We start from the raw sequence: 21820 nt of genomic DNA on the forward strand, positions 1-21820 counted from the left end.
TGGAGGGAGTCACTGGAGAACCTGGGTGCAGCTCTGTGCAGTGCTCGTCAGTGTTTGCAGCACCTCAGTGCTGTAGAACTCAGACAGCACAACTGTCAAAATCAATTTGGACATGGCCCCTTTAAGGAAACAGGCTGATGACGTATCAAATGATGTCATCAGATCCACTTCCTTTTAATTGGCTGGGAACCTCGCTTGGCGGGTTTAACAAGCCCAATCATCGTAAAATCACTTCAACAAGAGCGGGATGGAGCAGGCAGCGGGCTGGGACTGTGCTACTGACCCCGGCCGCCTCGGTAGGCGAAATCGCGGCCACTGTAAACTATACCCTCCTGTAGCACCTCCACTGGGGTGGAGGATATATTTACAGCACGATGAGCTTTATATTGGCAGTTTCTTTGTAAATGCAAGACAGGAATTTATAATGGAAAGATTTGATAGGAAGTATGACAGACACAAGATTGTCACTATAGATATATAAAACAACAACGGTTGCAGAACGGAGCAATGCCTTCCATGTCAACTCTTTTCATATACATGCCGCTCCCTTAACCGTTGCTTCCTCTGAGTCAACCAGTTACTCATCAACTTCTCTCCTATTCTGTGCCTTTCACCCTTGTAGTCTCTTATGTGGTACTGTGTCAAATGCTTTACTAAAGTCCAGGTATATTAAACCTACTGAGACAGGTTTACAACAGGATTACATGCATCAATCTGTCAACACTGGATTAATTTAATAGTGGTACAGATGTTCGGAATAATATCAAATGTGCAATCAAAAAACTGGTGGTTTACACGCATTATAAATATTAGCTCACAGCCAAAGGAAAGTGGAGGGGGCTTGGGGCAGGTGGCGGGAAGGGGGAAAACACTGCAGCCAACAGAGTAATGTGCCCGAAGCACCTTTATCTCCCCCACCCCCAGTAAACATAATGAACATGAATGCGAGCTGCCTGGATCATCCAAAACAACCTGGCAGCCTGTGTCAAACTATGTACTTTGTATAAACAATGTGGTGTATTGTGTAAATAACCTGCAAAGCACTGTAACAATATAATTATACATTTGGAAACAAAATAAAAAGCTTAGGAAACATGTACATGAGCTCAGCATGTCTGCTGCTTCCCAGGCTCCCACACTGAATCTCCTAGGTCTCTGCCACTTGCTCCCACTATCATCCAGATCCCGCACACTCTTGGCTGCGCCCCTCGGTGGGGTCACTTTCAGGCCCAGCAGCCCTCCTCGGGAAAGCAGTGCCAATGTCTATCGCAGTTCTTCAGCGGTCTTTGATCCTTAACGCACCATTAATAAAAAATAATAGTAAACCCACTACACCATACAACACTAATCGGGCCTTCTAATTTTCAGGGGGAGAAAGGAAAATCCTGAATTTGGGTCACAAATTTAAAAAGAAATCACCCCAAAATTAGATGCAAGGAAATCCATGCCTTTTCCAGTCAAAAATGAAACAAAATATTTGTGAAGGTGTCAGCTTGGCTTAGTTGGGGGCACTCTCCCCTCTGGATTGGAAGGCTATGGGTTCAACCCCATACCAAGAATTTGAGCTCATAATCTGATGACACCCAGTGTAGTACTGAGGAGAGTCTCACACTGTTGAAGGCACTGGTCTTTGGTTGAGATGTTAAACCAAGGCCCCCTACCTGCCCGTTTCAGTTTTTCAGATGTATGTTAAAGATCTCATGGCATGAAGAATTCTCCCGATATCCTGGTCAACAATTTTCTGCACTCAATCAACATCACCAAAAAGAGATGAACTACTCATTCACCTCATTACTGTGCGTGGAATCTTAATGTGCACAAAATGACTACCACATTTCTCTGAATAACAATCACTGCTACTTCAAAAGTAATACATTGTATGTGAAACATTGAGAGATGTGATAAGTCACTATCACATTCTCTTTTAATTAGAAAACTTTAGGTTTAATAGGGAAACCACAAGCAGTCAAAAAACAGTGCACTCAATGCCACATCAGTGAATGCACTGAATCAGCGTATGATTTCTTTTGCAAATGGGAAAAGCACGCTACATGTAACGAGACATCCTACTCATTTCTGAAGAGTAGGGAGTGATGTCATTCTACTGTGCAATTTTATTCAGCAAAAAAAGTACAATTGTGTCTTAGGGTTTTGTTGGGTTTAACTCAAATTTTGGCCATTCCACCTTCAGAAGGTAAGTAACTGGGTTAAATCCCAAAATCAGAATGTAATGTCGATCTACTGTATCCAACTTCAACAATCAAAAAAGTCAAACAAATCAAACTGCATTGTTAAGTCCATTTAACTGAACTATTTTTAATTGCTTTTAGTATAGACATTTGCAATAAAAATTGTTGCAAACAATTTTGCAAGTTACTTTCAAATAAAACTTCCCTCCACTACACACTTTAAAAGTCACAAAATGAAGTACGGACCATGTGCTCTGTAAGATGGGATACTCTCCTTTCATGTCTGGGGTCTGAATTTGAAATCACACAGATTGAAGGAATAATAATGTGAGTGAGTGAGTGAGTGCAAGAGAACACACAGAGCACATTCAAGATGGAGTGTGCACACTTAAAAGACGTCGAGAAACAAAAACAAAGAAAATAGAAACAGAAAAAAAGGGAAGAGAAACTGAAAACGACAATATAACATTCAACAGTGCTCACCTCAACCTTGATGGGGGAAAAAAGTTAAGTGGATCCCCACAACACTGCGATAAATGTGTCATTACTCTACAGCGAGGTGTATATAAATCAGACAGATGATACGATCATTGGAAAGATGAGAGGAAATCGGTTATCGGCAGAAGACAAAACTCCTTGTCACTCATCTGTCAGTTAGGATTCTGAAAGGTCACACCACAGCTGCAGAACCATCTGCCGTAATGGTAAAATAGCATTTAGAACATTGCCCCGTCAAACCTTAAATATGTCTGTAGCATGAATAAATGATTAAGTTAATACAGTTAGCATCCCATTAGCATTAAAACACTCAATATGACAATAACTGTAATAGACACTTAAAAAATATCAAGGCACAATATAAAAATATGGTGGGGTGGGAGGGATGTTTATTAACAAATTAATGGTTATCAAGCTTTGGAAGTCCTAAATATCAAATCTGGAAAATGTATTTTAAAAAGACATTTTCTTGATTAGAATGGGTATTTCAAACAACGTATTTTGGGGGAAAAGAGACTATTTTTAAACAAGAACCCAAGGAGATTTTCCCAATTTATCTGTGTGAAAACATTACCACAAGTTGGGCATGTGACATTACATAGCAAACTCTTCTGCATTTTGCCATATAAAGTAGCAGTTGGGAGCTCTTCTGCCACACAAAAAGTATCCCACAATCTTAAAATTGGCAGCCTACATCAATACTTAAAAAAACTGTCTAGACAATATTACATGTCTGCCAGATTGCAACCAATAATTCTATCCCTGGCTTCAACTGACAAGCAATCTGAATGCCACTAATCAGTTTCTGATGTTATCTGAAGCCCCGTGGTTGAATTACTACCTAGTGTATTGACACTCAGGCAGTTACCTCTATGTTGAGCAGATCAAGCACAAATGTTCTCATTAACAACCAGTTTTCTCTATCGCACGTGTAGTTCAGCTGCACTGATTTATCTTCTTGCAAGTACTAACCTTGAAGATACCTGCACCATAAACAACTGTCACAGTTTTAGTTAAATTCGAACTGTTCGGTAGTTCCTAAATCGGGAGAATATGGTGGTAAAGCTTCTGGTCGCTTGCTGCAGTACCCATGTTCTTCACATACCAGTTTCCCTGCATAACCTCAAGGCCCCTCTCTCTCTCTCGCTTCAACCTCTCTCACCCATTTCCAGTATAACTTCCTGATTTCTCACTAACTTCTCTCCCTCTGTCTTATCTCCCACGCCACTGCGCCCTTCAGTGTACTGTACTGGCTTTGCGCCCTCCCACAACAGCTCACCAGTGTACTTCCTCAAGGAAGCGTATTTTTGCGTCTTCTTTTGGACAAAAGTGAGTGAAACAAATATAATCCATAACAAAAAGAGAAAACTTTGTGAACTAGACTTATTGCTTACATGTGCTCACAAGAATGATCAGAGCCAACATCACTTAGTGACTTATTTACCTAAAAGCTCCCTCTACCAGTCAGGTATGTTGTATGTAAACCTGCAACAACAGGATCACACTACCTTCAACAGCAGTCTATGGATATCACACTGTATTACTCTCGGGTGTCATTTTACCACACACACACACTGGGCTTTTTAAAAAAGGCATCATTAAATATATCACCTATTAGAGTGAAAATAAGCTTCTGCCAACCATCTTTCTAAATATTATTAGTGACAGCCAGCGGTCTTTTTAATGTGACAGGACAACATCAATAATTCTTGAAAATTTTACCATACACAGGTTCCAAAATGGACCAGGCAGCCTATTTTCCTCTGTTTACGCACAATACCAAGAATAGTCCAAGTGAGTATAACATGAGGAAGTCAGCTTGATGCTCACCCTGACCTTTTTGCTAACACGTGCCAAGTGGAATAAAATATACCCCTCCTACATCTGAAAAATAATAAAATGAACACAGATAAAAATCCCCAACGTATAATAACAGATAGAAAGGAGTGACTTCAAGGCCATAATCTCATCATATGGCAGGTCTAAATTGCTTGAACTTTCCACTTCCACTCAAGGCTTATGAAATGATGTAAATCCTTCAGAAGGCCCATCTACTTGTCAAGGTAACATCACTATTTGCTGGCAATCAGCCCACTTGTGACATTTCCTGCAAATCGTTCAGCAACCTTTTTTCCACTCCCTCTTCAGAAAAAAAAAAGTGTTTGATTAATACTCTGGAAGATTAGCATCTAAACTCCATATCCCAAACAAAACTGTTCTAAAAAGGTATATTTCACTTGGTGCTCAGATTTAAATACATTTTATTGAACATTTTAAATCACTTAGCATTTAAATGATGGTGACAGTGATGTAAACTTAACATTACAATGAATGAAGAATATGGAATTTTTCCACATGTATATCAGACTACTGCAACCAGAACAATTTTATGCTCGAAACACCAGTAACATAATAGCTGCCCTCTGTCACATTCCCCACAAGCGCCCTGAAAGTCACAACAACAAAGGGTTGTGCAATAAATACCCACGTGACACACCATTAAAGGATTACCATGTGGAATAAAAATAACATTTTCCACAAAGATACTCTAGTAAGCCTCAAGTGAAAAAAAACATAAACTAGTGATATGGCAGGGAGGGTGGAAAAAAAACTAAATTCTGATATTAAAAAAAAATTAACAAAACCTGGTTCCCCCAGGGATCCAGTAGGTAAATAAAAACCAGTCAAAAAACAACAGCCACTAGCTTGTGTAAACCAAGAATATTCCAGATTTAATCCCTGGTCTGTAATTAGTTGGCTGCTATGAGTGGATACAGCAGAGGAGACACTAGAGGAACCCTGGGCTACAGAAAGGGAAAAATCAGTCACATTTCCCACTGCCGATGGCTATGCAGTAAACTCTGACAAAAAGGGTGCCTGTGTGGATGCGAGGTGAAGGAAGGATTGGGTCTTCTTGTGCTGCCCCCCATCTGCCCACTGTCACATGAAATGTTGAGCGAGGTACCGAGGGGCAGCCATCACCATGGATGTGTGACCCGTATTTTACAACTTTCCCTCCAAACAGCTTCGCCCCACATTCTATATGGGGACCTACAGCTAACACTTTGATGGTTAGTCGCAAACTGCAGGCATGACGTGCAGTCATTCTAAAAACATCCTTGTAACAGGTCCACTCAGGGACTAAACAGTCTCTCCATCAGAGGCCCACAAGACGGCAAAATGTAAAGTTTATTTAAGACCAAGTTTATATTTGACTTTCAAAAAGTTAGCTGTATTAAAAAAGGGTACTTTACACAATTTTGATCCCGCTGAATGAACTGACTTGAAGAGTTCATCCATCAGTTTGTCAGTAACAAGGTCAGCTTCAGTCACTGAACAAATCACTACATCTGGTAATATGCTCTGGCCAATATTTATCCCTCAACCAACATCAATAAAAACAGATTATCTGCTCACCTTATCGGAGGATGTTCTTGCCATGGAGGGAGTGCAGCGAAGATTCACCAGACTGATACCTGGGATGGCAGGAATGACATATGAGGAGAGATTGGGTTGATTGAGCGTATACTCGCTGGAGTTTAGAAGAATGAGTGGGGATCTCATTGAAACTTATAAAATTCTAACAGGACTAGACAGATTAGATGCAGGAAGAATGTTCCCGATGGCGGGGGAGTCCAGAACCAGGGGTCACAGTCTAAAGATAAGGGCCAAGAAATTCAGTGGCCTGCGCCACCAGTTTGCGCCCAAAGAGGGCTTTTGCGCCACTGGCCACACCTACCGCGATATTTAGTGGGGCGCTAATGGCGGCGTAAGCCTGTAGCGCTGCGCCGCCACCGATGACGTCATCGGTGTGCGCAGCGCCCCGCTATCGCCCCGCTGGCCATCTTTGGTCGCGCCCGCCTCCTCCGCGCCGGCCGCAAATAGCGACCGGTACACAGGGGCTTACCTGTGGCGGTAGTGGGGCGAGTTAAGGTGGAGGTGCGGCCGGCCGCTTTTTCGGCGGCCGCCTGCCCGCACCTCCGTCCCCGGCCTCCTACACCCCCCCCCCCCCCCGGCATTGCCGGCTGTTTCCCCGAGAGCCCGGCACTTCTCCTTGGTGCCGGGCTCATTTGCCGGCACTCGCGAGCGGGGATCACGCTGTTGCAGGCACCTCCCCCTTAACAGTGGGAGGAAGGCCTGCAGTACTGCAGCCTGCCGTGCCGCAGCGTGTGGCGCTGCAGCACTTTGCGCGCTGAAATTCAGTTTCAGCGCCCCAAGCGGGGCGCCGAAACCCTTGTTTAGCGGCCGGCTTCCACTTGGGGCGCTGAAACTGAATATCCCGATGGCGCAAGTGGCTCCGCGCGCAACGGTAATTCCGGCGCCCAGGCGAGCTGGGCGCCCCAAACTGAATTTTTAGCCCAAGGGGTTTTAGGACAGAGACGAGGAGGAATTTCTTCACCCAGAGAGTAGTGAACCTGTGGAATTCTCTACCACAGAAGGCAGTTGAGGCCAATTCATTAAATATATTCAAGAAGGAGTTAGATATATTTCTTAAGGCTAAAGGGATCAAGGGATATGGGGAGATGGCAGGAACAGGGTACTGAATTTGGATGATCAGCCATGATCTCATCGAATGGCGGAGCAGGCTCGAGGGGCCGAATGGCCTACTCCTGTTCCTATCTTCTATGTTTCTATTATCACACTGCTGTTTGTGGGATCTTGCTGTGCACAAATTGGCTGCCACGTTCCCTACATTACAACAGTGACTACACTTCAATAGTACTTCAGTGGCTGTAAAGCACTTTGGGACATCTTGTGGTCATGAACGGCACAATATAAATGCAAATCTTTCTTTCTTTTATAATATTACACGAATAAAATCCAGCCAAGCAAGGTAGATAGTCAGAGAAATAAAGCTGGTGGTCTACTTATCCAAAGGGCAAGTGCTCAAAATTGTTGATCCTTGCCTCAGTGTTCCGGCAGCACTCTAACTACTCTTAACCGTACATTATTCTGCATTTACTTAATGGCAATAAAAATAACACTTTCTTTTCCAAGTAAAACTAAGTGATAGATAAACCAGTCATGTGAAAATTTGGAACAATGGAGTTGAAATAATTGTTCTCCACGGAATGTAGTGTAATGTCTATTTTTTTTTTTTTTTTAAATAAAAGAACAATGTATTTCAGGTATTGTGTGCAACAGATTCTAGTTTTTCCATTCGGCACATCAAAAAACAAAGGGAGTAGCTTTGTGCATAGAAAACTGAGGGAGACCAGGCATTTGGATGTTTTGACATCTGGTGTACACTCATTCCATTCCATGAGAATTGCTGACATACTGAAAGGGAAAGCAGAAAAATAAGCAATACTCTCCCACTGGCTCACTTGGTTAAAGGTGGCGAGTAGCCAAGCCAAGAGACCTGAAGGTCCCAGATTTGATTCCAGTTAATGCCGAGTTAGCTGATCTCAGCCAGGGTAGTAGTAGGGTCACTACAAATAGGCATCACTGCTGCTGGGCTAAGAAGGGGACTATCAGCCAGGCTTTCTGCTTGTGATCACTATTCAGCGACACTTGGGCAAAGTCAGAACTGAGCTTGGCTGAGATGCTCCTACAGTTGACTAGCCTTTACACACTCAGTCACACACAGAATGACCACTTGGCACCTTCCTGTTTGACCAAGTGCCTGTTGAACTCTTCCCCAGCATGCATCGATACAGCCTCAGGAGAAGTAAACAAGCTCCTTGAAGTAGATGAATGTATGGATCAATCTATTACATTGTACTTACAGCACAGAAACAGGCCATTCAGCTCAATAAGTCCATGCCAGAGTTTATGCTCCCACATCTCCTCCCACCTTTCTTCATATAAGTCCATCAACATATCCTTCTATTCCTTTCTCTCTCTAGTGTTTATCTAGCTTCCCCTCAAATACATCTATGCTACTCACCTTAACTACTCCTTGTGGTAGCGAGTTCCACATTCCAACCATTCTCTGGGTAAAGAGGTTTCTCCTGAATTCCCTATTGGATTTATTAGCGACTATCGTATTTATGGCCCTTAGTCCTGGTCTCACCCGTAAGTGAAAATATCTTCTCTATGTCTACCCTATCAAACCCTTTCATAATCTTCTACCAGGTCATCCCTCAAGTCTTCTCTTTTCAGGAGAAAAGAGCCCCAGACTGTTCAATCTTTCCTGATGTGCAAAAAAGATTTACCTCTTTTCCAGTGCCTCGATATCCTTTTTATAATATGGAGACCAGAACTGTTCACAATACTCCAAGTGTGGTCTAACCATGGTTCTATACAAGTTTAACATAACTTCTCTACTTTTCAATTCTATCACTCTAGAAATGAACCCCAGTGATTTTATTTTTGCTTTTTTATGGCCTTATTAACCTGCGTAACTACTTTAAGTGATTTGTTTATCTGTACCTCTACGCCATTCACCCTCTTATTTTCCAATGTGTATGTGGCCTCCTTATTCTTCCTACCAAAATGTACCACCTCACACTTCCTATATTTGAAGTTCATTTGCCAATTACACGCCCATCCGGCAAGTTTATTAATGCCTTCCTGTATTTTGTCGCAGTTTTCCTCTATTAACTAAACCCACCAATTTTGAAATTGTACTTCCGATTCCAGAGTCCAAATAGTTTATGTAAATGGGGAACAGTGGTCCCAGCACTGATCCTTGTGGAACACCACTTCCCACTATTTGCCAGCCAGAGTAACTATCTTTAACCCCCCACTCTGTTTGTTTTGTAGCCAGCTTGCTATCCATTCTGCTACTTGCACCTGACTCCACTTGTTCTGACCTTAGTCATGAATCTACAATGTGGTACCTTACCGAAGGCCGTTTGAAAATCCAAGTATGTTGCATCTCTGCATTATCCTTATCTACCCTATCCGTTACTTCTTCAAAGAATTCAATAAGGTTGGACAAGCATGACCTTCCCTTTTGAAATCTGTGCTATTATATTTTCAGTTTCTAGATTGTTTTTTTACTTCTTTAAGTGAGGATTCCATTATCATTCCTACCAAACATTAAGCTAATTGGTCTGTAGATAATATATAGTGCCTCTGCTATCTCGTCCCTAACTTCTTTTAATATGCACAGATGCAATTCAGGGGTTTTATCCTCTCTAAATTTGATTAGTTTATATCAATTATTATCTCCGCCCTTTCTATCTTAAAAATGTCCTTGTATCTTTTTGATCCCTTCTTCTAATGTCATGTCCACCATGTTAGTCTCCCTGGTAAATACGGAGGCAAAGTAATTATTTAATATTTCTGCCATTTCACTGTCATTACCTGTGAGTTTATTTCATGTATCCCTTAATGGCCCCATCCCTATCCTGATTTTTCTTGCTATTTATGTGTCTGTAGAATAACTTACTATTTCTTTTTATATTCCTTGATAATTTAACTCCGTATTTTCTCTTTGAAACATAGAAGATAGGAGCAGGAGTAAGCCATTCGGCCCCTCAAGCCTGTTCCGCCATTTAATAAGATCATGGCTGATCATCCAAATTCAGTACCTTGTCCCCGCTTTCTCCCCATATCCATTGATCCCTTTAGTCTCAAGAAATATATCTAACTCCTTCTTGAATATATTTAATGAATTGGCCTCAACTGCCTTCTGTGGTAGAGAATTCCATAGGTTCACCACTCTCTGGGTGAAGAAATTCCTCCTCATCTCTGTCCTAAATGGCTTACCCCTTATCTTTAGACTGTGACCCCTGGTTCTGGACTCCCCCGCCATCAGGAACATCCTTCCTGCATCTAATCTGTCTAGTCCTGTTATAATTTTATAAGTTTCAATGAGATCCCCGCTCATTCTTCTAAACTTCAGCGAGTATACGCCCAATCGACCCAATCTCTCCTCATACGTCATTCCTGCCATCCCAGGTATCAGTCTGGTGAATCTTCGCTGCACTCCCTCCATGGCAAGAACATCCTTCCTCAGATAAGGCGACCCAAACTGCACACAATACTCAAGGTGTGGTCTCACCAAGGCCCTGTACAACTGCAGCAAGACATCCTTGCTCCTGTACTCTAATCCTCTCACTATAAAGGCCAACATACCATTTGCCTTCCTAACTGTTTTTATGACTTCTTTCGTCACCTTTTTGTATTCCCAAATCTAACACAAAAAAAGTTTTACTGGTGCGGTAAGAATAACTAGGAAATAGTTCTAAAAATCAGAGAGCGGGAAGAAATTTATCTTTGCGTTCTAAAGAAAAACCTGGCATCTATATAGTGCCCACCAAGATGTCCCAAAGCACTTCACAGCCAATTAATTACTTTAGATGTCACTGGGGTAGATAGATCTTGGCTTTGTGCGATAGTGTAAAACAAGCGACAGCGTAAAACAGGCGATAGCAAGTCAGCAGCCCGTTTTACATCTCACCCAGCTTTTACTTCCATTGGCTTCAATGGACATAAAGATCAGGAAGGATGTAAAATGGGCAGCTGACTTGCTGTCACCCGTTTTGTACTTTTTCAGAAAGACAAGATCTACCCCTCTATTATTTTGTAGACATGGCAACCAATTTGTGCACTGCAAATTCCATGAACAGAAAATGATGTAAACAACCAGTCAATCGATTCTGGTGGTACTGCTTGAGGGAAGAATGCCGATCAGGACGTGGAAAGAATTCCCCTGCTCTTCAAATGGTGCCACACGCCCACCTGAATAGGCAGAAGGGGGCTCGGTTTAGCATCTCATCTGAAAAAGGGCACCCTTGACAATGCAGCTCTCCCCAGTACTGCACTGAAGTGTCGGTCTAGACTTTGTACTCAAGTGGTGCTACCAAGTTGACAATGGTAATCAATACTGCTGAAGAATTAAACAAGATGCATTGTGGAAAGGCCAGGATTAGATATCTTTAAAACATATCAGCAACTGGCAAGCCTACCTATAGTACACCTGCAGAATTATAGAAGACAGAACAATATCAGTGTAACCATGCCTACAAAAACAAGAGATATAATTCGAAGTACTGGCATTCTTTTCTGTAAAACCTACATTAAGTAGAACACCCTAAGGCTATTTAGATTTCCTATGATCTGTATAAATGTCAGGAGGTGTAAAGGGATATACATACTGAAAAATCTCAAATGATTTTAGCAGCCCTGGTTGTTTGGGAATTAAGACTATTTACAGCAAAACCTATGCAAGTTCCACTAAAACAACTCATCTTCTGAAATTTCTAGAGATTATAAATTCAGTTAAAATTATAATAAAAAGTTGGTCACCATCTTTGTCAAATACTTGTCTACTTGTTTTGCACTAAAAAAAAAAGATTCAATAATTTGAATAATACTTCTTCTTAGGCAGTCCCTCGGAACAGAGGATGACTTGCTTCCACATTAAAAATGAGTTTGCAGGTGGCTGATGAGTCCAATGCGGGACCTACAGTCTCTGTCACAGGTGGGGCAGATGGTGGTTGAAGGGGCGGGTGGGTGGGGTGCTTGGGTCGACGTGCGCTCCTTGCGCTTGGCTTCTGCTTGCTCCCGGCGAAGAGACTCGAGGTGTTTGGCGCCTTCCCGGATGCTTCTCCTCCACTTTGTGCGGTCTTGGGCCAGGGATTCCCAGGTGTCGGTGGGGATGTTGCACTTTTTCCAAGGAGGCTTTGAAGGTGTCCTTGAAGTGTTTCCTCTGCCCACCTGGGGCTCTCTTGCCGTGCCGGAGCTCCGAGTAGAGCACTTGTTTTAGGAGTCCCGTATCGGGCATGCGAATAATAACCCTTTCAGGCAGTGCATTCCAGATCATGACAACTTGCTGCGGAATTTTTTTTCCTCATGTCACCCCTGGTTCTTTTGCTAATTACCTTAAACCTGTGTGCTCTGTTTATTGGCCTTTCTGCCACTGGAAATAGAATAAATAAGGAGAAACTATCAAAACCCTTCATAATTTTGAGCACCTCTATCAAATCTCCCCTTAACCGTCGCTGCTCGAATGAGAACAACCCCAGTTGCATCAAGTGCGTATAACACTAAACTATAGAGACTAAAGGGTCCAGGCCAATTTCTGAATTCAGCCAGGGTAGCCATTTGGACGCTACAAACGGCATAGTGCCTCTGGGTTAGGCAGAGGAAAAAAAAACCAGGCAGGGTCCCTGCGCCTTATTTATGTTCAGTGAGCCTGTTAAGAAAGTGCACATGTCTGGTGAGAACGGGATCCAGCTCAGCAGTGATCTCAGAGTCCAATAGCTCTGTTGACACTCTATCTGGGTTCACACACATAAAATGGCCACTTAAGTGAGGTACTGAAGTGCTGCCAGCACTGTACCCCTGCAAAGCCAACACCTTGAGGAGAAATGGGGAGATAACAGGTAGCATAGAAAAACCCACACCAGCACAAGCCACCCTTATAACACCTCTGACTCATTAGGAACTAGATTGAGATCACCCAAACTCATTTCATGTAGGCCCCTTACAGATGGCAAACAGAAGAGTGTAGACATGAACAGGCAGGGTACTAACCTGATGCCACCCCAGCTCCCTACTGCCAGGCACTTCATCTGTATCCTCAGATGTCTGTTTGTCCATGCTTTACTCAAGCCTAAGGACAGTATTAGCTTTGTTGGAGGTGGAGGGAAAAAATCTGGATTGCAAACTGGGCCTCGAACATTTCAAAAATTCTGGCTCCTACACTATTTTGTAAAAGGTCTTGTAGTGTATGTACGTTTAAGGGGAGAACTACTTTTTACAGCTCCTGTATACTGTAGTACCGGCAGTGACCACACCTGTATATAAACCCTGAGTAGGGATCTGTACGGTTCGTTTTAGAGTAACTCTCATCCAGTAAATACCTGTTGATTGTCCTTCAATAACTAGACCCGAGACTGCAGGGAACAAACATCAAAATACACAGATCTAACATTGGCGACGAGGCAGATTCGAACCTAACTGCAACTCTGCATTACTTCCCAGGGATTCGCTCCTGGAGAACAGTGGAAGAAGGTTGAGGCCAGAAGCACGGGCGTCGACCACGAGCAACCGCCCAGTCATCCAGCGGAGATTTGAGCATCACAGGAGGCCGTTGAGAGCTGGGCTTGGTTCTCCAGTCACGGTGGTCCAGCGAAACAGGCTGGCAACAGGTACGGCACAGACCCTTCCCGGACAGCGGCGGCTAGAGCTGACCGACAGCACAGAAAAGGCCGAGCAGCGTCGACGGGAGAAGAGAGCGGGTAGAGCGCACAGGGCGCAGCTGGTGTTCAGGACCGAGCGGCGTCGATGGGAGGAGAGAGGCGCGAAGGAAAACGCGCAGAGCGCAGCCGGTGTTCAAGGGACAAGCAGCGTCAGCGGGGAAGAAAGGAAAACGCGCAGAGCGCAGCCGGTGTTCAAGGGCCGAGCAGCCGCAGTGGAGAAGAAGGGAGAGCGCGGGAAACGCCATTTTGAGCTGCAGCGGAGAAGGAGGGAGAGCGTGGGGAAACACCATTTTGAGCCAGTCTAACCACATCCAGGGATGCCGAACAGTGGCAGTATCACAGCGTTCGACAATGAAGTCGAAGATTGGACGACATATGTCGAACGCATAGAAGTGTACTGCAAGGCAAATGAAGTGCCAGATGAGAGGAAAGCGCTGGTATTGTTGAATTCCATGGGTGCAAAAACATATGGCTTACTGCGAAACCTAGTAACCCCAGAGAAGCCAGTGGAAAAGGATTTTGGAAACAATGTCAATCCTACAGAACCACTTAAACCCCACACCGCTGCTGATAGCAGAAAGATTTAAGTTTCACAAAAGGAACCAGCATAAAGATGAAAGTAATGCTGAGTATTTAACGGAACTGCGCAAGCTATCGAAACACTGCCAGTTTGGAACGGGACTAGCAGATTTAAGGGACAAGTTTGTGTGTGGGCTTCAAAGTGAAGGAACCCAGAAATGGCTTCTATCAGAAAAGGATCTTACGCTGGACAAGGCTTTCAGCATGGCAGTATCACACGAAGCAGCCGCACGGGGTGCTGCAGAGATACAACGGAGACCGCAAGAATATGGCACCAATGAAATGTCATACGGAACAGTGAAGTGCTATCGCTGCGGCAGAACAACACACGACCATAATGATTGCTGGTTTAAGGACAGAGTGTGCAGACAGTGTGGAAAAGTAGGACACATAGCAAGAGTCTGCAGGTCGGGAAAGAAAACCAGCAGCAAGAAATCTCCACAGGAGAAGTACAAGAAGGTACATAAGGTGACGGAGAGTAGTTCAGATGAACAGAAAAGTGATACAGACTCCGGAAGCAAGGAGCTGGGTTGTCTGAAACTACATAAGGTGATCCAAACGGAGGATCACCAAACTATCTGGGTCACGCTCAAGATAGCTGGAGTCCAAGTGAAAATGGAATTGGACACAGGATCAGCCCTAACAGTCATAAACCGAAGGGACTACAAGCAGCTATTCTCACATATACCCTTGAGAGATACAGAGATTGTCTTGAAGACGTACACGGGGCAAAAAGTCTACCCCAAAGGAAAAATAAGGGTGAACATTGCATATAACGGTAAGGAAACACCAAAAATGGACCGAGGACCACCACTACTAGGACGTGAATGGATCCGGAAGATACAGCTAGATTGGCATTCCATACAAGCACTGACTGTAGATGCCAAAAAGGATGACGACGCCACACCTGGACGACTGTCAAAAATGCTAACTGACGCACAAGAAGTGTTCCAGGAGGGACTTGGAACACTAAAAGGCATAACAGCGACGATCAAAATAGAGGAAAACGCAAGCCCAAAGTTTTTTTTAAGGCCAGACCGGTGCCTTATGCGATCCGCCCAGCCGTCGAAGCAGAGCTGGAAGGTTTGGAACGTTCAGGAGTACTGTCCAAAGTGGACTGGAGCGAGTGGGCCACACCCATCGTTCCTGTAATGAAGAGGTCGTTGAGTAATACGCCTGGGGAACCAAAGAAAGTTCGCATCCCTGGGGACTTTAAGGTGACAGTGAACCCAGTCCTTCACACGGTACAATATCCGCTTCCACGGATTGAAGATATTTTCGCCTCGCTATCTGGAGGGAAACGCTTCACTAAGATTGATCTGGCCCAGGCGTACCTGCAAATGAAGGTAGAAGAAGCCTCGAAACAGTACCTCACGATCAACACTCAAAGGTCTCTACCAATACAACCGGCTGGTGTTCGGGGTAGCATCAGCTCCGGCTATTTGGCAAAGGGCAATGGATCAAGTCCTGCAAGGGATTCCAGGGACCAAGTGTTATTTGGACGACATCCTGGTCACGGGCGAAAATGACAGTGCTCACCTTGCCAACCTGGAACACGTGCTCACTAGATTGAAGGAATATGGGCTCCGAGCAAATCGCCACAAATGCGAGTTTTTCCAGAAGCAGATCTCGTATTGTGGCCACGTTATTGATGCAGAGGGGTTACATAAGTCCCCTGAAAAGATTGAGGCAGTAGTCAAGGCTCCAGCACCGGAAAATGTGTCACAACTGAGGTCGTTCCTCGGGCTGGTGAACTACTACCATAAGTTCCTGCCGAATTTGTCTACAGTACTACACCCACTGAACACCCTACTGCAAACGGGGGTACCATGGAAGTGGAATGACGAATGTAAACGAGCTTTCCAGAAGTGCAAAGAATTGATCACATCAAAAAAGAGGTGTTGGCTCATTTCAACCCAGCACTACCAATTCGGTTGGCGTGTGATGCATCACCCTATGGCATTGGAGCGGTGCTGTCGCACAAGTTCCCGGACGGCTCGGAGAGGCCGGTAGCCTGTGTGTCTCGGTCACTAACCTCAGCCGAGCGTAACTACGCCCAGATTGACAGCGAGGCCCTCAGCCTAGTGTGGGGAGTGAAAAAGTTCAACCACTATCTGCACGGGCAGAAGTTCACCTTGCTGACTGACCACCAACCACTTGTCTCCATCTTTAATCCAAAGAAGGGCGTGCCGGTGATGACTGCGCAACAGCTACAAAGATGGTCCCTTTTTCTAGGGCCGAACCAATATGAAATCGAGTACAAGGGCACGAAACAGCATGGAAACGCTGATGGGCTATCACGCCTGCCACTGCCTACTGCGGAGAAAGCACCAGCAGTGGACCCTGTCGAAATATTTTATTCGACTATAATTGAACGCTTGCCAGTAACTAACGCTGATAGAGGAGACCCGAAATGACCCGACACTGTCTCGGGTATATAACTTGACGGTGAGGGGATGGCCAGCACACGGCGACTCACTGTTGCCAGCATTCTCATCCAGAAGAGAACAGCTGTCAGTGTGCCAGGGGACCTTGATGTGTGGATCCCGAGTGGTAATTCCACCCAAGTTAAGGGAGAGAGTGCTCAATGAGCTTTACGAAGGTCATCTGGGAGGGGTGAAAATGAAAAGCCTTGCTAGGGCTTATGTGTGGTGGCCGGGGATCGATCAGCAAATCGAGGACCTGACAAAGAGCTGCTCAGGATGCCAGAAGGTCCAAAATGCACCACCACATGCCCCTCTACACCCATGGGAGTGGCCCTCATCTCCATGGCAACGGGTGCATATTGATTTTGCTGGCCCATTCATGGACTCAATGTTTCTAATAGCCGTGGATGCGCACTCGAAATGGCCTGAGGTGATCAAAATGTCGTCCACCACCACGGAGAAAACTATTGCAGTCCTATGGACCATATTTGCCAGGAACGGCTTGCCAGAGCAGATTTGCTCTGATAACGGACCACAGTTTGTGTTCAAAGATTCATGAAAAGGAATGGGGTAAGGCATTACACATCCGCCCCGTATCATCCAGCCACAAATAGATTGGCTGAGAGGTTCATACAAACCTTTAAGAAAGCAGTAAGGGCCATGTGCGATGACGACATTCCACTGCAGCATAAGGTGGACAATTTCCTGTTAGCCTACAGAAATGCGACACATGCAGTCACCAACCAGACCCAGGCCATGATGTTCTTTAACCGAAGGTTGAGATCTCGTCTGGATTTGCTCAGACCAAATGTACGAAGAGATGTTGAGAATAAGCAATTCCAGCACAATGAGAAGCCGACAAGGAGCTTCAATTTAGGGCAACCAGTCTTGGCCCGCGACTACCGAACAGAGAAATGGCAACCAGGAACAATATGCACACGGCAGGGGCCACTAATGTACACAGTGGATGTTGGGGAGAACATTGAGAGACGCCATGTCGACCAGATCCTAGAGTCACAGGAACGAGTCAACCCCATGTCTCGCGCACCTGGTGATGAACCCGACATACAGGTAGCATCTACCCCAGAAACAGTAGCATCGGAAGCTGATGAACCAACTGACAACAGGGGACCTCCGCACCAAGAACAAGACACTCAGGAAAGGCGCTATCCAGAAAGGATCAGGAAGCCACCCCAAAGACTGAATTTATAAATGGACTATTTTCAGTTAATGTGCATGTTAAAAGTGTTAATTGTTAAATGAATGTTATGGTACTGTCAATCTAAAAGGGGAGGAATTGTAGTGTATGTACCTTTAAAGGGGAGAACTACTTTTTACAGCTCCTTTATACTGTAGTACCGGCAGTGACCAGACCTGTATATAAACCCTGAGTAGGGATCTGTACGTTTAGTTTTAGAGTAACCCTCATCCAGTAAATACCTGTTGATTGTTCCCTGCAGTCTCGTGTCTAGTTATTGAAGGACACACATCAAAATACACGGATCTAACAGGTCTGTCTTCAAATAATAACAAGTTGCACTTGAAGCACTCCTTAGTGATGTGTTCACAGAATCACAGAAACCCCACAGTGCAGATAGAGGCCATTTCGGCCCATCGAGCCTGCACCGACACATATCCCACCCGATCCCTGTAACCCCTACACCAACACATATCCCACCCTATCCCCGTAACCCCACGTATTTAATCCCCCTAACACTAAGGGTCAATTTATCATAGCCAATCAACCTAATCCGCACATCTTTGGACTGTGGGAGGAAACCGGAGCACCCGGAGGAAACCCACGCAAACACGGGGAGAATGTGCAAACTCCACACAGTCACCCGAGGCCAGATTCGAACCCGGGTTCCTGGCGCTGTGAGGCAACAGTGCTAACCACTATGCCACCGTGGTGATGTTTAAAATAATTATCCACAGAGTCAACGTACTTATGGTCTTTTGACACAGCATCAACTGATATGCTCCATGGTAGTTTGAAAAATTAAATATGCCCAAGTTCTCATGCTTAAATTTAGCACTGTGCCAATTTTTTGCAATAACCATGTCAGGTCTCAACCAATATTTCAACTGTTATCATTCACAAGTACTGACACAAGTATAAATGCATAGTATTGGATACTGTAATATTTTTAACCTAGCAGAAAAACAATGCAAATGTACTGTTTTGGGAGTCTGTATTTGCAATAAAAAGGTCCAAATCCTAATTCCCACTGGATTGTGTATAAAGCCCTCCAAAGGGAACTGAAAGCCACACCACGTGAAAGAATTGAATTTTAAAGTACCTTTCATACTTAGAGTAATTCCCATTAGATCTATTCATATTTTTGTAATCAATTATAAAATATGCTTGTAGCATAAATCACTTAGTTGTGCCATACAGAATTTATCATACACAGGATTGAATCAACATACATATTTGCACTGAATGTTTCCATTGTCCCCTTACACACAAGATAAATTCCACATTCCCTTCAATAGGGAATATTCTTTACATAACATTCACTTAATACTAGTAATATGATTTGTCAATTCTGAATGTATTTGATTAATTCAATCCTTGGGCCATTTTTCCACAAAACCATCTAAGTTTACAGTACAAGAGGCTCTTCAGCCTATCATGTCTGTGCTGAGCAACTCAAAGCTAGACCTACTACCACACTCGCATCATTGCCTTGTATCTTCCTCTGCTTTTCCCTTAAAAGATGCAATGGTCTGCCTCAACTACAATACACCTGCACTGTTACTTGCATGCATCAACCTCAAAGTTTAAACAGATATGTACACACACACACACTTCATTGAATTTTGAAGAAGGGATTCGACCCAAAACGTCAACTCAAATTTCTCTCCACGGACGTTGCCTGACCTGCTGAGTTTTTCCAGCATTTTCTGTTGTTAGTTCATTGAATTAAATGTTGCCCATTATATTGCACAAATAACTAACACAATGGAGCATGAAATGCATATACTGTTTCCTCTTACATTGATTTTACTTACAGTAGTGCTGAAAAACACTGCCTTGCACACGAGGCAATCAACCTTCAACAATCAGCTAAGCACAATAGATTTAATCTACAAACAAGGCAGAGGCAAAGCAAGAATGACGCATGTTTGCCACTCCTATCGGGCAGCTATTCAGAAACAAAAAAGGTCATACCACACTTCACGCTTATTTTTACAACTTACTACTTCTTACAGATCCAGACCGAACTCTCCACATTACAATCCACCATAATCTCAGGAGAGGGACAGAAAAGGGTTTTCAGGGAATGTGAACAGAAATACCACAGTAACACATTCTGAATGCGCGCTAAACATTTAGCAAGCACAATCTGACCGAGGACATTTGAGATTGTAAAAGTCACAGCAGGTGCTGCTCAACACCACGTGACATTGCTAGCACCCTTCTTAAATGTCTGTTGTCGGCCTAACCTGCCCAATGACCAAGTATAAAACGAACATCCAGAAGGTTTATCCAAAAATATTAGTTAGTGCTTGATGAACAGGAGACAACTCTCATATACATCAAGTTAGTCAGGCAATGACAATTTTTTTTAAATCCCTTTAAAATAGATGGGCTTCACACACACCTATTTGAAATGTGCTCACATTTCTGTGAATGCACCGACACAATCTTTGAATCACTTTCCCGTATAATAGAAACACAACAATAAAAGATGCTTTGCTTGGGGTGGCTTTCTCTTCCCAGTTCGGGAAAAGGACAACTCCAACATGAAAATTAACCTGCAATCTAGGTCTGGAAATAAAAAGTTGGCCAATCGCTCTAACTGTTTACATATAATTTCAAGTAATTATAGCAGAATTTATGGGGGCGGAGGGTTGAACCGGACACACAGACGTGTTTGGTTTGACCAACAATCCTAATATGTTTGAACCAAACCCCAACATGTTCCCCAACATTTCAAGACCAGTTGTGGAAAAGTTTGGGATAGTTTAAGTATGACTAGATATTGCCTTTTTATTATTGAGTATATGAAACAAAATAACATCACATGAACGTCCAACCCGAGATCTGCCGCTCTCCCCCACGACCTGGCACCGCTCTTACACACACTTCAGACCAAATGTAGATGGATAGACAGATGTTCCTTACCCAACCGGGCACCGGGTGTATCCGCCAAGCCGGGCCGGGCCGGGCCACTCAGCGCTTCCTCCCCGGTCAGATCATTCGGGAGCTGCTGGAACTCGCTGCCTCATCAGCAGCTACAGTGTATCCGCTCAACAATGGCCCGGCTGGGGCTGGAGCTCAATCCCTCCCCAATCTCCCTTCAACTCCAGACTGCAGCGGGCAAAGTATTCACTACCAACCCAACCGGCATTTCAGAACAGATGTGACCGACTGCTAACTCCCCCCACAAAAAAACACACACTCGCACCCCACTAAACCAAGGGCAAGGCTGTGATTGACAGGCGAGCCGGCGCACGCGCGCTGCCAATCCCCGGGAAGCCGAGTTCTGCCCACTTTGTGCAGGACTGAGGCGCTGATCAGCTTGTTCATTCAATCAAAATGATCAGTCATATAAAACCACCTTACCTTTTTGACTTTTAAGGCACCGCGCCGAGTTTCTCTTTTACAACCGCTACCCCCCCCCCCCAAAGAAACATATTTTGGATTACTGTTTTGGTTACTGTTTTAATAAAATACACATATTTTGCAATCGTTTTACCGTTTTCACAAGCTTCCTCACAAGGTCATCAGATAAAGAGGCTTCTGAGCCGAGGGAGAATCTTGCCTTAAATCGTTGCAGGAGTTTAAATCCAGATGGCATCGCAAACCCACTGAATCCTGAAGTTTTTTTTCTAAATAACATCAGCTTTTTAGAATTATTTCAACACAAGATGCATTTTTAATTATTCACATTACTGTTGCTCAGGACTATCAATGCGTCCATTGTCACAGGCATTTCACCCATTATCCTTATTGCGACACTGTTCGCTCAATTCTGAGATGTTTTACTTCTTATCGCCCATTTCAATCTCTTATCACCAC

General features: G+C 44.1%; 1 protein-coding gene across 1 annotated transcript in view; it reads right to left on the reverse strand.

Annotated features, from left to right (window-relative positions):
- The window catches only part of stambpl1 (STAM binding protein-like 1), a 61212-nt gene extending 39968 nt beyond the window's left edge, over window positions 1-21244 (reverse strand). Inside the window, exons 1-3 of the mRNA XM_085996145.1 lie at window positions 20924-21244; window positions 6105-6163; window positions 2673-2882 (exon numbers count right to left, since the gene is read on the reverse strand). The gene's annotated coding sequence lies outside the window, so the exon portion shown is untranslated. The remainder of the gene's footprint in view (window positions 1-2672; window positions 2883-6104; window positions 6164-20923) is intronic.
- Between the last annotated feature and the right edge of the window lie 576 nt (window positions 21245-21820).

The sequence above is a fragment of the Somniosus microcephalus genome, chromosome 8 (assembly GCF_052327205.1).
Source record: "Somniosus microcephalus isolate GS21.2 chromosome 8, FLI_Smic_1.0, whole genome shotgun sequence".
Lineage (NCBI taxonomy): Eukaryota > Metazoa > Chordata > Chondrichthyes > Squaliformes > Somniosidae > Somniosus > Somniosus microcephalus.